General features: G+C 57.8%; 1 protein-coding gene across 5 annotated transcripts in view; it reads left to right on the forward strand.

Annotated features, from left to right (window-relative positions):
- ZMIZ1 (zinc finger MIZ-type containing 1) overlaps nt 1-16270 on the forward strand; it is a 175170-nt gene that overhangs the window by 26495 nt on the left and 132405 nt on the right. For 4 of the 5 annotated variants that reach the window (XM_081268295.1, XM_081268299.1, XM_081268298.1 and 1 more), the window contains one exon: nt 11781-11861. The exons of the other annotated variant lie outside the window; for it this stretch is intronic. The gene's annotated coding sequence lies outside the window, so the exon portion shown is untranslated. The remainder of the gene's footprint in view (nt 1-11780; nt 11862-16270) is intronic. 5 annotated transcript variants of the gene reach the window in all.

Raw genomic sequence — 16270 nt, forward strand, 5'->3', positions numbered from 1 at the left:
TTCCTGCCCGAGATGAGCAGACCCACTGCCCCAGCTGTCAGGAGGCCTCGCTCACAAGGGACTTCTGTGGATTTACTTTCATGGGGTCGTCTTTGGGCCACCCGTGTGCAGGCAGGAGACCTGGGGCCCAGCTCTGTCCCTGCGCCTGTGGCCTCTCTTATTCCCTCCCGTCTGCATTCCTCCCCAGCACTGCACCCTTGTGGGCAATGGGCCTCAGGGCCTCCTCTCTCTGGCCTGTTTGCTTTCTAAGTCACCTTGATGGGGACCTGGAGGCAGCTGAACCACAGCGGCTTGTCTTCCAATCCCTTCCTCTCACTGGGTCTGACCCGCCACCCCTCCACTCCTGCCATGCCCCCAGCCATGGATAGGTGCGCCCCTAACTCCTGGCACCACCCAGAATGGAGTTGGTGTCTCTGGAAGGCTCTCCTGACACTGAGCGCCAGGCTTGCTGTGCTGGGATGGGGAAAGGGTCTTCCTCTGGGCTGTGATCAGACATCATGTCCTCATGTCCTCTTGGTGAGGGGCTGTAGGGCTGCACTGCCTGCTGGGACTCTGTGCCTTCCAAAGGCATCACCATACTGCTCTGGTCTCTGACACCAGAACGTTCTGCCTTGAGGCCTGCCGCGGGACTGGCCTCCTCTCTCTCTCACCCTGGTCTCCTGGACGTGACATCTCCAAAATGATACTGTCGAGCTGCCCAGGGTGGAGCAAGCTCAAGGTCCCCAGTTGTGCCAGAGGTTCTTTTGTTGAGGGCTCATCCTGTGAAACAAATGGTTGGAGGCTTGGAGGCCAGAGGCCAAAGGCCACCAAGCACACGAGAGTCACCTGATCACTTCTGCCCCCAGAAAACCCTGGGACTTCTGAGGAGGCCTCCGTGGGCCCTCCCTCTCCCCTGGGTCGGGTGGAGCCAGTGGGACAGGAAGCCAGGGCTGGCGAGAGGATGGGCCAGGGCCAGGGATGAGGCAAAACCCAGCCTGGCCTGTCCCCAGGGGCACAGCCGCGCAGGTCACCCAGCCTCTGCGAGGGCCACCCACCCCCAACAGGAAACCCTGCCCCGGCACCGCCTGTGTCCCACCCGAGCTTCCCTGGGCTGGTGCTTCTCCTGTTCCCGTGGGAGCTGCCTCCAGGAATCATGCCCTTCTGAGAAAGGAAGCCCGACCTTGAGCTGTCGGCTGCCCTGTGTCTGACCTGCCCTGACCCGCCCCCAGGGCCTTCGATTGGCAGGAGCTCTGAGCCACACCCACCCCTCACCCCACACACTCTGGTGACTGGGCTCCTCTGGAGTCACTGAACTTTTGGGGGCCTGGAAGGAGAAACCTCCTAGTGGGGCTAGGTCTGGGAGCCTGGAGGCTGGGACCTGGGTCCGGGATGGGCCACCGGCTTGCTGGTATACTCGGACGAGTCACTCACCAACGCTGGGCCTCTGTAGAAGGCCAGGGCAGAGGTGGAGGCTCCTCCATCTATGAGCATCCCACTGGAGACAGGACTTGGGGTAGGCCGGATTGTATTTGGGGTGACTACTCAGGACCCCCTCGTACATCCCTGCAGGGCTGGGAGGAGCCCTTCCTTCTCCCCAGGCAAGAGGCACCAGGTTAGTGGGTCTGTGACGGAAGACCGGGAGGGGACAGGGGGATCTTACTGTGGGAAGGTCCCTGCCACCTTCCCAACGCCATCTTTCTCCTCTTTCCCGAGAGGTGTCCCCAGCTCAACCCAGCCCATGGTCAGCAGGGATAGTAGCAGGGACTTATAACTGAGTCCCAAGGAGCTAAGGAGAGGTCGGGGCACCGAGCAAGCCAGCCCAAGTCACAGTAACATTGGACAGACTGACAGACCAGAGGGCCACCTTGAACCCTTGGACCAGCTCAAAGCTCCTCAGCAATGGGAAAATCCCTGCACTTGAACAGCCCAAGCCACTCCCCAGGGCATAGTGACAGCTGAGTGTGGTAGCCTTGGACACATCACCCCTTGAGGCCTCAGGAGATGGGTGCTGTGAGAAGTCCTCAAGATTTAGGAGCACAGAGCCGACCCCCTGTGCCCTTGCTTGCAAGCCAGACCACAGGGACTGGGGACCGTCCCAACAGCAGCATTAGCACGGGCAATGGTGCAGAGGTAGGAAGGTCCAGGCACAATTAGGAAAGATGACAAGTCACTGGCGATGGGATGCCCTTAGAGAGAGGAGCTGGCCTCAGAGGAGCTTGGTGAGCACATCCCAGAGGAGGGACCTGATTCAGGAAGCGTCACGTGGTAAGAAGTTGGCCCAAGTGGGTGTCAGCACCAGGGGACCCAGGCTGGCCCTTGCTCCTCCTGACTAGGGTGCTGAGCGCAGGCTGGGGTGGGTGGGGTGCTGCTTGGAGGGCTGGGCAGAGCCAGTACTGGCGCCATGCCCCTCACCTCTTCCTCTGGGTGTCCCTGTGTCCCACTCAGCCCTGGGTGGGGACCATTGCTCCTTCCTCCCTCTGTGGCTTTCTGGTCCTCAGTGGGAGGGGACTTCAGAAGCTGTCATGGACCACGGGGCGCAAGCCAGGGTGGGGGTGCTGGTAGTGGGTGGAGTCCTGGGGTGGGTGGCTATGAGTCAGGAACTGCTGGCGCTGTGTGTCATCTGGCTGCATGCTGTGCTGACGTCCCCAGCCTGTCTGCTCATCTCTCCCGCCTACATCTGGGCCCTGTGGGCTGCTCCCCTGAGGTGGGGGTACTCTGTTTCCAAGAGCTCAAAACCAAGGAGAGAGGAGTCAGGGATCCAGCTCCAGGTCCCAGGCTCCCCCACTCAGGAAGTCCCCTCCCTCCCTCCCTGATAGTTGGGCTGACCAAGGGCTCTCGACCCAGGCCCCAGGTGAGGTCCAGGGTAACTTCAAAATATAACCCACCCCAACAAGTTAAGTCCTCCCCCTGGGGAAGGCCTACAGCCAGGCTAGGCAGCCTCTGATGGGCTACCTTCTCCAAGGGCCTCTGGGAAGGTAACGCTCTGGATCAGCGCGTGAGTTCTAGAGCCCAGAGCCTGTGCTGAATCCAGCTTTGCCATTTCCTAACACTGGACGAGTGACTTCATGGTTCCGAGCCTCAGTCTCCTCTTCTATGGAATGGGGTTAGCATTACTCACTTCATAGGATTGCTCTGGGGACTAAGTGAGTTCACCATGGCTTCCCATGTATGAAGAGTGTCAATTAGAGCTGGCCTGGGGCAGGTGCAGTAAGCTCTGTGCAGCTGCCACCTGCCTCCGTCTTCGATCTGAATGGGGTTGGTGCCACTCGCCGCCATCACTGCTCATTCATCCAGCCAACATTCTGGGACCAGGAGTTGGTCTTGGTCCATTTTCTCCACTATAACAGAATGCCTGAGGCCAGGTCATTTGTAAAGAATAACAGTTTATTTGCCTCTTATGATTCTGGAAGCTGGAAAATCCAAGAGCATCTGGCAAGGGTCTTTTTCCTGTGGCATAACATGGCAGAGGGCATCACATGGAGAGAGAGAGGAAGAGTGCTAGTTTGAGTCTCCTTCCTTTTTTTTCATAAAGTCATTAATGCTGTCATAGGGTCTCACCTCCAACAACTGTGAACATATGACTTTGGAATTCTTTCCAACATAGGAACTTTCAGGACAATTTCAAACTGCAGCACTCCTGATCTCGCATGGCCAGTGCTGGTTGCACCACACCAGAGCTGGCCCTGGTCCTTCTAGGTCCCTCCAGGGCCCCAGAGGGCAGGTTCTGTCAGTCCTGTGGACAGATGGGCAGGTGAGGGGTGGATCCTCTGAGAATCCAACTAAACCGCTAGGCTGAGAAAGCCCCACTTTCCAAAAGAACAAAGGAGACCCCAGACTCAAGGGAGAAGAAGGGGCATGTTGGTCTTGCCTTGAGGCCCACAGTTGGGAAGCAGCTGACAAGGTCCTTAGCACCTCTGGGTGGGCCCCAGGCCCTGCTCTGGGTGTGAGCTGACTCAGTCAGGGCTGGGCCCAGAGCTTCCCAGGGGAGCAGGACTGGCCAGGGCAGGCAGTGCATGACACAGATTGGGGACCCTGACCGCATCCTCCTCCGCCTCCTCTTAGAGTCCTCCTGGCAACCCTGGGTCAGGCAGGCGTCTCCTCCTATTTGGCAGATAGAGAGGTGGGGACCTCAAGGGATGAGGAGGCACTTGCCCCAGCTCATGGAAGGGTGCAAGACAAAGATGGGACTTGAGCTTCACCTCCCAGTCAAGAGTGGAGGTGATGAATTCCTAAGGGAAAAATTTGGAGAGTGAAAGTATCTCCAAATGGTTCAATGGAGAAGGTATTAACTAAGGGCATATGTATCAGTTGGTATCTGGGCTTGTAGTATCAATCTTGCTACCTTAGTCAATGAGGGGAATTTATCTGGAGAAGACAGTAAAACAGAATAAAACAGCTAATTGTGATGGAAAAGGGAAAAGAGAGAACCTGGAGAAGACATGAGACCAGGTTCTGCTTGGGGAGAATGGCGAGAGAGGGATCCCCTGAATGAGCAAATGGGGAGGGACACCCAAAAGACTTTTAAATAAAACAGGAATGTCCAACATGAAAAAAAAAAAAAAAGAGTGGAGGTGAGCTTCTGCAGAGTCTGGGCTGGAGAAGTCTCTTGCGACAGGCCTCAGAGTGAAGATGAGCAGCGACAAGAAACCAAACTTCAGTTTAGGGCCTTGGCTTCAAGAGTGGTCAGAGCCCTAGTGGGTGCTGGGAGCCTGACAAGAGCGCTGTCCAGTTTCTTCCCCGAGCCTCCAGCAGCTCCCTGAAGACCACCACTGGCCGCCCTTGGATGGGGGGGGGGGGACTTAATGATTCAATAAATGAAAAGAGTTCCTGGTGCCAGGACTCGTCCAAGGGCCAGAGACTGGGTCAGGCACATATCACCCAGTCAAACCTTCTCCCTTCCCCTCACCCCATCAAGGAAACTGAGTCAGGGAGGCACGAGGACTTACTTGGCCAAGGTCACCTGGCTTGTGAGCAGCATAGATGGGATTTTGTCTGGGTCTGGGTGACTGCGGTGCATGTCTTGGGGCCCGCCACCTCCTGCTAGCAGGAACAGCGCTTTCCTTTGTCTGGCACTTATAAATCTGGGCCTTGGCCATCCCTGTGCGCTGGCCAGGTCCACTGTGGCCAGAATCCCAGAAGGATGCCTGATTGGGAAACGTGACCGCCGGAGGCTGGCCCCTGGCCCAGGAAGGGGGTCATTGGGAACACGCAGAGCTCGGCTGTTTGTGTGGCCATCGAGGGGCCTGTGCCCTTCAGCCTTTCGACTTTCCTGCACCAAGTGGGTATGACATGGCTCACCTAGTCCTTAAGCCAGTGCTAGCCCAGATGGGGAAGCCAAGACCTGGGATCAAGTGACTTGCTTGTGGACCAGGATTGGACCCCCTAGCTCCTCAGCCCACCTCCAACACCTGGGTTTCGATCCTGTTCATGGTACCAGCCCATTCTTCTCTGGGCTTGTGTCCTAGTCTCTGTAGGAGGTAGGCTTGGACTCGGGGCTCCCTGGGGACCTCTGAGGGCTCTTCTAAGAGCCTTGGCCAGAGCCCTTTTATGTTACAGGGGATTTGGGATTGGAGGCATCCCCAGGATTCCAGGGCAGCCCCAGATGAGCAGAGACAAGAAACGAAACTTCAGTTTAGGGCCTTGGCTTCAAAAGTGGTCAGAGCCCTAGTGGGTGCTGGGAGCCTGGTGGATTCCTGTTGGTGAGACCCTAGCTCCCCCAAAAGGAAAGGCTGTGCCTTCCCCAGGGGCCTGACAGGTCTCTGTCTCTGTGTTGTGGGGTCTAGAACCTCCACCTGGGCAGGACCCCACATCTGTACTTGCAGCTCCCCGAGCCACTGTGACAAGGGCCACCCCTGCACCCTAAGCCTTTCCCTGGCAAGCACAGTACTGGCAGAATCTTGTTAAGTCCTTCAATTCTGTAAGAACAGGGACTCTCTTCATCTCCATTTTACAGATGATCAAACTGAGGTCCAGAGAGGCTAAGTTCCTTACCCAGTACCACACAGCACACTTTCTCAGTGAGCACCATCCAAGCCCCTAAGGATGGCGGCCACCCTCCTGTTGCTGGGTGGTGCTCAGCCCCACGAAACACCACCGCTGCTGCTTTAGCTTGGTGTGGGGCCACGGGAAGAGACAAACCGAGACCAGAGAGGAACAGACCATGCAGAGTCACATAGTGATGGGAGACTGGATTTGAACTCAGGCCCTGGCTGGGAACTGAGTCCCCTTTCCTGACATTCTGCATTAGATCCCCCTCTGGGAAAGGGTGAGGGAGGCTCACCTCCTTCCCAAAGCCACCCCCAACTGCCCCAGCAACAATTCTTAACAACCAGAGGCCTGTGGCTCTGGCACCGGCCCACTCACCTTGGGGGAAGAGGGAAGGAAGGGTCTCCCTCCTCCTAAGTCATCAAATGAACAACTGTTCCTCTGACCAAGGCACAGCACGGATGGTGGCACCCAGTTGCAGCTCTATGTCATGGTGTTTGGGGCCTCAGCTCTGCCACCTACAGTGCTATCTTCAGCCCCAGCCTCTTCCCCATCAAACCTCTGGGCCTGTGCCCTGGAGTGCTGCCCTCCCACCCCAAGACTCTGCCCAAGAGAATGATGTCCTCATTTTACCCCCAGGCCCATCTGGGTACACCCTCCAGCCTTCTCTCCCCACAGCCCTGGCAGACCTGGAACCCTCTGCCCATCCCCTGTCCTCCCCACCTCACCCTAGACGGTCGGACACCCTAGGGAGGCTGTGTCGCATGACCCTTTGCCCTGCCCCCACCGCTACTCCTTTTCCTCTGGCAGATAGTAGCAGCCATTCATTATTAAAAGAAGGAAATGGATGATTGAATGAATGAATAAGTGAACAAAGAACTCCTGGAAGTCACTTTGCAGCCCCATCTTGAAAAGGAGAGAACCTAAGCAGGAGATAGGTTAGATCCTTCCTTCCCTGACATGCACTCTGGGTCCCCAGCGGAGCCAGAGTGTGGCCCCAGGTTTGCATAGAGTGTCTTGGGTCATAAGCTTTGCACACATGGAGGTGTCTGTGAGGGTTCAGAAGCAGATGTTGCTATCTCCCAATGATCCAGAGCCACCAGGCCTGGCATTGCCACCTCTCCAGCAGGTCAGCCAGATGCTGCCTGTCTGCTCCTCCCACAGGTCCTTGCAAACTTTCCAGCAAGAGAGAGGAAGGCTGCAGAGCCAGGGGCCTGCTGTGCGGCAGGGCAGGGCTGGGCTGGGCTTCCCTGGGCTGGGTGCGGCAGACTGTGGAACAGTTCTCAGGGGAAGTGAAGACAGACAGGGTTACTGACCCAGGGCACCTCGTGACTCTAAGACAGTCCTGCCCAGGAGTTTCCCTGGACCCCAACTACCTGCTTGCCAAGTCTGTCTTTCTTATCTGCTCTTTGAAGCCAACTGTCATGACTGCTCTGTGGTAAAATGGTTCAGAGGATGTCCAGCCCTCCCCGGAGCACTCACGGCTCCCCAGACCCCTGGGCTTGACTCCGCCGTACCTGGAATGAGGACAGGGTCACTGTCTCATGGCTGAAGGGATCACCAGGCACCCGATTTTAATTGCTCAAGGAGGAGAGAAACACTATCAGGATGTTCTGGACATTTAGGGAGGGGAAGGTCACTTGAGGGACTCTCAGGGAAAGCAGTGTGGAAGAGGTGGTCCTTTGGGCATCGAAAGGTGGACAAGGCTCCAAGAGCAGCCACGGCGCCACGGAGATGCGTGGTTGGGGGTGCGGTGTGGGCTGAGGCCACTGGCTTCTGCCTATTTATACCATGTGGCCTTTGGGCTCTGCTGGACATTTTCTTTTCTGTAAAGTGGTACCCTCCTGCTCCCTAGTGATGGGACTGTTTAAGGGGTGCGCAGTACAGCCCTCGCTGGTAGGCAGAAGGATCTGCCCTGTTGGCAAGCTGAGTCGCTCTGTGTGTGTGTGTTTAGAAGGAGAGAGGAGCTCTGAACCAAGGCTCTCATGTGGCATCAGCATAGCCCCTGCCCCATCCTAGGCAGCCCAGGCCTGGCCAGCTGTGGTGTGCTGACCGGTGCCCCAGCAAGCTCCAGCACCCACGGCTCTCCAAGAGCAGTCTGAGATTCCCGGAGTGGGTGAGTGGCCAAGGGGTGACCGAAAGCTGCCTGCCCTGCGTCTAGCAGGCCTGGGTCCCCACCGAGGCCCAGGAGCCCAGTCCAGCTCTTCTCCTGGGTCTGGATTCCCAGCCCCCAACTTGGTGAGGTCAGGGAACATGTATTCCAGGAATGCAGGAGGCGGGCGGCTGGCCCCTTTGGATGGGTTTGGATAACCATGGGGGTAAATATTTGCCTTGCTGCTGGAGCCATCTCTGGCCACCAAGGGAGGGCTGTCCCTAGGGTCATGTCAGGGGATACACCTCCAGGTGGGTCTTCAAACTAAGGAAAGCCTTACCCTCTGGAGAATGTGCGGGGACAGTGGAGGGGCTCCCGGCCCTGGCCACAAGACATGCAGTCATTGGGTCCCTCGGTGAAGTGAAGTGGAAAACAGCTGGCCAGTCTAGCCCAGGGACGGAGGGTCAGTGTGGCAGAGCTGCTTCAGATCGGCTCAGCCGTGGGAGTGGCAGTTGGACCAGGATTGGTAGACCCCGTCGTCGGGAAGGTGGTTCTGATGTCCACGTGGCTGTTTATGACCTTGAGCAATTAGTTACTCACTTCCCCACATTTCCACAGTCCCCATCCCCCACACTCTTCCTGAATGGCCCCTGTGTCTGCACAGCTCACAGTCCCCGGGCACAAGGTACACAGGGAATGAGAAGAAAGAGTGGCCAGAGCAAGGGTGAGTGGCTAAGGAGCTGAGCCCTGAACCCTAGGCTCAGGGGCGCCATTGTCTCTGCCCAAAGGACCACCCTGGAGCCATCTGACCCCTCCCCCAGTAATGGTCTGGAGCTTCCTTAAGGTGGAGGAGCTGGAGGAGAGATGGATCCCCGTCTGGAAAGGAGGTGGGGTGTCTGAGAGGCTGAGCCACTTGCTTGAGGTCACCTAGCAATAAAGAGCAGAATAGGGGTCCAGACCCAGCTGTACCCACCCTTGCCCCCGGCCTCACCACACTGGCCAGGGCCAAGGCTCCGGCCCAGAATGTGGACTTACCCAGGTGTCTTCACCCCAAGCCTGCACCCAGTTCCTCCTAAGGGACTCTCGGAGGAGGTGGAGAGGTGAAGGCAGGTGGTGGGGGAGCTCATCTTCGTCCTGGGATAGTCCCCACCCTTCAGTGACCTCTGCCTTGTCCAAGATCTAGCCTGGTCATTCCTTGGGCATGACACCTCCTGCCTTGGAACCTCACTCAGGATCCTGTTCTGCAAAATGGGCATCTGTCCTGCCTGCCCTTCTCCCAGGGACTTCAGACACCCCCAGCCACCTCCTCCTCCACCAGGGGCCCCCTGCCCAGTGAGAGTCCTGAGCAGAAGGCACCCATGAAACCCCTTCTGGACATTGGGGCCCAGGGGATGCCCACAACTCATTGTGGTCCCTGAGGCTGAGGCTGCACCTCTCCATGGCTCAGAGGCCCTTAATTTAGGAAGAGAACAGCACCTTCCAGACCCATGGTGTTTACCCTCTAGGCTGCTCTGGGGGACACACAGCATCTGCCCCTTCTCTCCCTGGTCTGGCTAGGTGGCCAAGCCCTCCTAGGTTGTGAGCCTCAGGGGAGAGCACCCGCAGGGCTGTGGGTGGGAGCACTGTATTACCTCCGTGTCTGGGCTCCTGAGCGTCCCCTTCCCTGGGGTGAGGGCCACCAGGGCCCCCAGGCTCTGAGCAGGTCTGCTGAACAGCTCCCAGGGCTGACAGGAGGAACAGAGCAGGGGCAGGGCAGAGCGCTCACCCACCTCTCCATGGTTCCCCCTGGCTCCTTGTTAACGATGTGACCTTAACAAGGCAGAGTCTCTGGGCTCACTTGCCGGGTTCTACCTCACAACAGTTCTCTGAGGGTTAAAGGAAATATCTCAGGCATAACCCACAACACAGACTCCATAATGTGAATCTCTTACTCCTGACTTTTCCAGATGGGAGGTCCAGTGCAGGCCCACAGTCCCTGACCAGGGCCTGTGGTTCGAATCCTCTACTATCACTGTGTGACTTGGGACAGGTTCCTTCCCCTCTCTGGTTTCACCTGCCCCACACCAAGGGACTGGAGCTGCAGGGGGCAGTGAGGCCCATGTGTGTGTACCATGAGCTGGAGAACACTGAGCGGACGGGGTGGGCATTGTTCCTTGAGGCCTGGACCAGGTTCACTGAGTGAGCGACGGCTTTCCAACTCTAGCTTCTGTCTCAGCTGCCGGAATGATGATCTTCTCTTTGTCAGCAGCTCGGCTGGCCAGCTCACCTTCAGGGACGCTGAGCTGTGGGAGGTGGGGGAGGCAAGAGACTGATTCCTGCCCCAGCCAGTGACTTGCTGTGTGACCCTGGGACCCTCTCTAGGCCTCAGTCTCCTCCTCTGTGAAATGGGAAAATTGGGGCCATGGAGTTCAAGAGTTATTTGTGTTCTTGACCCTGGGGCTTGGGGACCCAGTGCCCTATGGAGCCCAATGCTGATCCCTTTGAGGTAGTCCATGCCTTAGCTGGTGTGCAGCGGGTACTGTGCCCTGTGTTACCTTAGACCATCTGTGCATCTCTCTGGGGGGACCCTAATCCCCTCCATAGTTGAGACAATTAATGCAGAGAGGTTTGGGATATGTCCCAACCACACACCCGGTAAGAGGATTGGAACTAATGGTTTTTATCACTGAGTCCAAACCTCAAACCCCAGACCTTGAAGCCAGGGCCTCCACCTCGCCCCGTGGCCTGTGTAGAATCCAGAGTGCTGTGGCCCCTGCATGGCCTCTCCTGCTGCTAGCCATGGCTTCCCTCTGAGACACGCAGCCTTGCAGGCCCACAGTCACCGAGCTAGGCACTTTCCCAGGGGGACTCAGATTCAGGGCTCTGCATCCCACTGATGCCCACCAGCCAGGCCTCTGGGTCTCACTGTCCTGGGTTCCTGTGGGGATCCATGGGTGGAGGGGGTGGGTGGCATGTTGGTGGAGCATTCACGGGGTGGGCCAACTGGACACCCTCCCAATAAGCCCAGGCTACCAGCAGGTCCTGCAGCTTCTCCCCGCTTCCTGTGTCCTGAGCCATCTAGAGCCATGCCCCTTAGATGCCCAGACGCTCCTGTGGCTTCCCTCTACCATCTCTGTGATGGGCTCTGCCTCCCCATCCCCATTCACACCACCTCTCCCCCCATTCTCTGTATCCCTCCCACTCTCCAGTTCTCCACTGAACCAGGCTTCCTGCTCCTATCTCAGACTCTTCAAATATACTCTTCCCTCCCCTGGAATGCTGTTCCCTGCAGCTTGACCTACTACTCCCTGACTCATCCTCAAATTCACTTCCTTAAAGAGACCACCCTGTATTTTGCTGGGTGGCCCCTGCATTTGTTCTTCCTGGCAGGCATGACTTTGAACTGTGTACTGTTTTATTCCCTGCTCACTGTCCCCACGAGGCTGGGGACCACAATCACAGCACCCAGTGCTCATTAAATGTGTGTTGAGTGAATGAGTGATGTCACCCTGTCTCCTGGATCCTCCCACAACCTTGAGAGAGAGACTGGGATTCCATCTGGACCCATGAGGAAGCTGGAAGGCAGGGAGCCCGGGAGCGTGTCCAGGTCATGCTCCTTCAAGTTCCCATTTGTCAGAGGGGGCTGATGGGGCTTTCCTGGCCATGGACTTCCTGTGGGCAACAGCTCTTGCAGCATGAGTGCCCAGATCCTGGCACTGGACCCTGACCACCCCTCTCATTGCAGGAGGATGGAGCTGGAGTGAAGTGGAAGGGCTGCCAGCTGCTGACCAGCACGTGGGACACTGGTGACTTGCAGATCACAGAGGTAGGCCTGCAGCCTAGCTGTCCTGATTGAAGGACAGGTGCTGGCACCTTTGGGGGACTTCAGCCCTCGTGGGTGAGATTGGGTGCTGGTGATCTCTGCTGGAATATCATCATGCCATCGTGAATGGGGCCCTGGACCCGGCGTCCCAGGGTCTCTTGTCCTGGCTGTGTCTCCATGACTAGGGGATGGAGTGGGTGGTGCCTGGGGAGAAGGGCAGACCTGGCATCCCCAGTCTCTGTCCCTGTGTACACTGCTCTGAACCTCCTGGGGCTGGGGCCCCCCCATGGAGAAACGAGGCAGCCACTCAGGAGGCCTGGGCGGCAGGGTGGCATGTGCCCTGGCATGGGTGCCCACCTGAACAGGCCAAAGGGGGAGCTGAAAATCCCGAGTCTAGCACTTGTCCACTGTGATCCTGGACGGTTACTCCGCACCTCGGGTTACCCGTCTGTCCGATGGGGAGGGGAGCCCCCACTGTCGTGGTGAGGGAACATCATACTGTGCAGAATGTTTTCAAGGGTGCAGGGACCCTCTCTCCCCCCCACATGCCTCCCATCCCCTTCCCCCTGAGGACCCACCAAACCAGGATAGACATGCACTGGTCACCTTGCTGATGAGGGGCTTGGGGTCCCTCAGGGGGCTCCTGAGAGTGGCTGAGCCTTCAAATAGGACTTAGGACCTGGTCATCATCATGTCTCATCAGAGGGTGGCATTTTAGGGTTGATCACCATTGGCCCTATGCCAGGGGCAACCTGTGCGATCCCTGTTTATTCTGTGGCTCTCAACCCAGAGCGGAGACGCCTTCACAGACATGCTTCCTTGGCCAGGACGCTTTATCCCAAGGTGTCATGACCCCAGGGATCAGCCTGGGAAAGCAAGTGGCTCCGCTGTGGCATGTAGGCTTCACTCGCTGCCCTCAGCTTCTCCAAGGAGCCCGGTGTTCACAGTGGACCCCAGGCAGGGCAGAGCCAGCTGGGCTCGGGCTCTGAACCAGCGAGGCGGGCTTCATTCCCTTCCTGCTGCAGGAATCCCCACTCCCTGCTCCTCAGCTCTCTGCTCTTGGGCAGGTTCCTTCTCTGTGGTTAGAGCCAGTTTCCCACCTGAAAACGCACTGTTTACGACACACTGTAGATGGCACTGCTCCGAGGCCCGCAGAGAAGCTGAGAATCCTTTCCAACATTACAGTCCCGTGAGCTTCGTCCCAGGCACTCTGCTCCCCACAAGAGTCCCTCGAGGAGGTTTGTTTAATGCCTCGTTCTCTAGAGGCTTGGTGTGGTGAAGGAACCCCTAGAGCTGTAAGTGGGGAGTGGGGATTTGAACCGCAGTCCATGGGAGCTAACCGGCTCTCGTGGCTCTAGAGAGGTGGGGCTGCAGTTGCCTGGCCCTGTCCTTCCAGCTGGCTGCTCTCTGGAGCCAGGGGTGGCCCCCACTGCAGATGGCAACTCCCCTCCCCCTTAGGGACCGCTGGCAATCCGGCACAGCCAGGGGAACCCACTGCTAATTGTCAGGTAACCTTTAAAATTCTCCTTCACGGTGGGTTCTCTTTTCGGATGTTTTTCAAGGTAATTCATTCCCTTTCCAGAAATTGCCAGTGGCGGAGCATTAGGCAGCTGGTAATTAATCATAGGAGTGGCTTCCAGTATTATTCTTTAAAAAAAGAAAAAGAAAAGAAAACAAAGAACAGAAGCCTTGATGGGAAAAGAGAACCCCTCCAAGGCAAGGTGGTAATCAATACTTCCTGCTGGGGTTGGGGGTGGCAGATGGGCAGCCTTCTCCATTTTGTCCCAGGGCTGGCAGATGGTCAGCGCCCACAGCAGCATGAGGTTCTGCTCTTGACCATGAGCTCCTTGCGTGACTCTGAGAAGTTGCTGCCTCTCTCTGGACTCAACTTTGCCATCTGTAAAATGGGTGAAGGGTGAGCCATAGACTAGAGAAGCATATTAACAGTTACCCTGGAGCCGTGCACACTGCTGATATTTTAATGAGTGCATAGATGGTTATCTGGGTCTCTGAGGAAGTGGTAAAGGCTACAACTCTGTTATAATGTGGAGCAACCGTCAGGTTTGATGGGCCAGTGGTGTCACTCTCCAAACTAAGGAGGAAAGGACAGTCAGGCCCACTGGCCAGGAGAGCTCGGGCCACACAGTGGTAACCCTGCTGTTTCCTTGGCTTCTTCAAATGCAACTTTCCAGGAGTCTGAGCTGTCTGGAGATTTGTTTTGTTTTGTTTTAAGATTCCTCTTGGGGAATAGTGAGTTCTCCAAGGGCACAAGCTGGAGTTGGGGTTGCTCAGGGCATCCAGAGGGCAGATAAGGGGCACGGAGCATCCCTGAGTGCCAGGGCAAACATGAAGCTCCCTAGGACAGATGCCAGAGAGGCTAGACTGGCAGGGGAAAGTCCCTCCCTCCAAAGCTCTTTCCCCGAGGCCCCCAGGGAGGGCTGCAGGGGGCACTGTCCATGCAGGACACTGATACTGTCCTCCCTCCTTTGACTGGTCCCACTGCATGGGCACCAAGGCACTGAAGAGCATCAGGGGAAAGACCCAGGCTCCTTAACCAGGGGGTTCTCCAGCTGGGACTAGGATGGGATGAGGTGGTGCAGAGAGGGGGACAGGGGGAAACAGAGGGCCCTTGTCTGGGAGTAGGGGCCTTAGACATGGGTCCATGGAGGTCATGTTCAATGTGCCCTCCCCAATTCCCTTTTCCTCCCTAGAATCTGGGCCACAGTCTTTAGGAGGGAGCCGCAGCTGGGGCATGTTTTCCAAGCCCTCCCCTTGAAGCCCCCTCCTCTGCCTGGGAGCCAGGGGTGGGCTTGACAAAGCCCAGCTTCCCCTTAGGAGCTTCTCCCTCTGCCTCTACTGTGGGGCTCTGGACCTCCACCCAGACACCCAGGAGGGGCATCATGGCCCTAGTGGGAACTAGAGTAGGCTCTGAACTTGAACTTCAGCTGTGTGAGCACGTGTGCGCTGGGGTGAAAAGGTGTGAGGGTGAGGGTGTGGTGTTTCGGGGCCAGGTCCAAGGTCGTGTGAATAAGCCCGAGCGGTTCAGGAACAGGGAAACCCCCAGGTCTGTCGAGACCATGCATAGGCAGCGCCTCATTAAGACCCTCACACCGACTCCCTACTCAGACTGGCTTGGTGGGCCCCTGACGAGGGTCAGCATGGGGGTAAAGGTGGACTCCCAAGGGACCCCAGAGGAGATAGCATCTAGGCCTGAGTGCGCCGGCCTCCCTCCCACAACGGACAGAACAGGCTTTGGGTGTCTCCAGAGTGAAGTCAGGATGGGCCCAGCAAGTGTCTGTGGGTGGGCCGGGTCTTCTAGGGGAGTCCTCCCAGCAGCCAGGCCCAACCTGGCCCTGTGGCTTCTGTCTGGGCCTCAGGCTGCAGGTGGTGCTGTGTGTGTGTGTGTGTGTGTGTGCGCGCGCACCTGGGCTCTCCTGGGTGCAGAGCCATGGTACTGCCTCTCCCTGCTGTCTGTCTCCTCTTCCTCTCTGGCTGTCCTGCCCAGCAGCCCCCGTCTGCTGCTCCCTCCTCAGCACGCCCCCCTCTCTCTGGAATGCCTCCCTGAGCTCCAGGGCCTCCCCACCTCTGCTGCCCTTTCCCTCAGATCCTCTGCTCACCAGGCAGCCCGGTGGCAGGTCTGCTGTGTGTCACGCCCTCCGTGGTCTCCGGCATTGAGACCTCCCGGGCTCCCAACTCTGCCATGTTTATCCTGCAACACCCGCTGCCTCCCTCCCTCCCTTCCTCCCTCCCTGCACTTTGGAGGTGTCCCAGGCATCTCCCCACACCCCCGGGCCTTCAGAGCAGTGCTCTGTGTGTGGCCAGGTGGTGGGGGCACCAGGTGGCTCTGTCCCCTCCCTGGGGATCTTGACCTGCTCTTCAGGCCACTCGGGGTGGAGATGGATCTCGCAGCTCTGAGCGCAGGCCGAGAGCCCACCCACCCCAGGGCTGCGCACCTCTCAGGAAACAGAGGGGCCTGTGCCCACCAGCGGGGCCGTTGGAACGCTGGCGTTCCCCTGCAGCATTAATGAAATCCCTGCTATAATTAGCAGTGAGGTGTGCAGGAGCTGGCCGCCTGGCGGGAGCCTGTGTATGCTCATGAATAAATAAATTGTCTTCTCCCGAGGGAAGAGGGAAATGGAGGGTGGGCTCGCAGGGAAACGCCTGCCTGGGGGTTCTCAGTCACCCGGACGCCCTCTGAGGAGCTCTCCCCATCCCAGTCCCTGGCCAGCATCTTCCTGGAAGTGCCCACTATGTGCCCGGCCACTCAGCCTAGTATGGGAAGTTGCCACCATCTGGCCATGGCCTCCATTCCCAGCCTTGTCACATGCCAGCCTCCACCAGCACCCTGGGGTTGCAGGGACCCTGCCCACCTGCTGCACTCCACAGCCCTCCCACCCCCAGCAACCTCCCGC

The sequence above is a fragment of the Spermophilus citellus genome (genome assembly GCF_964194105.1).
Source record: "Spermophilus citellus genome assembly, chromosome: 15".
NCBI lineage: Eukaryota > Metazoa > Chordata > Mammalia > Rodentia > Sciuridae > Spermophilus > Spermophilus citellus.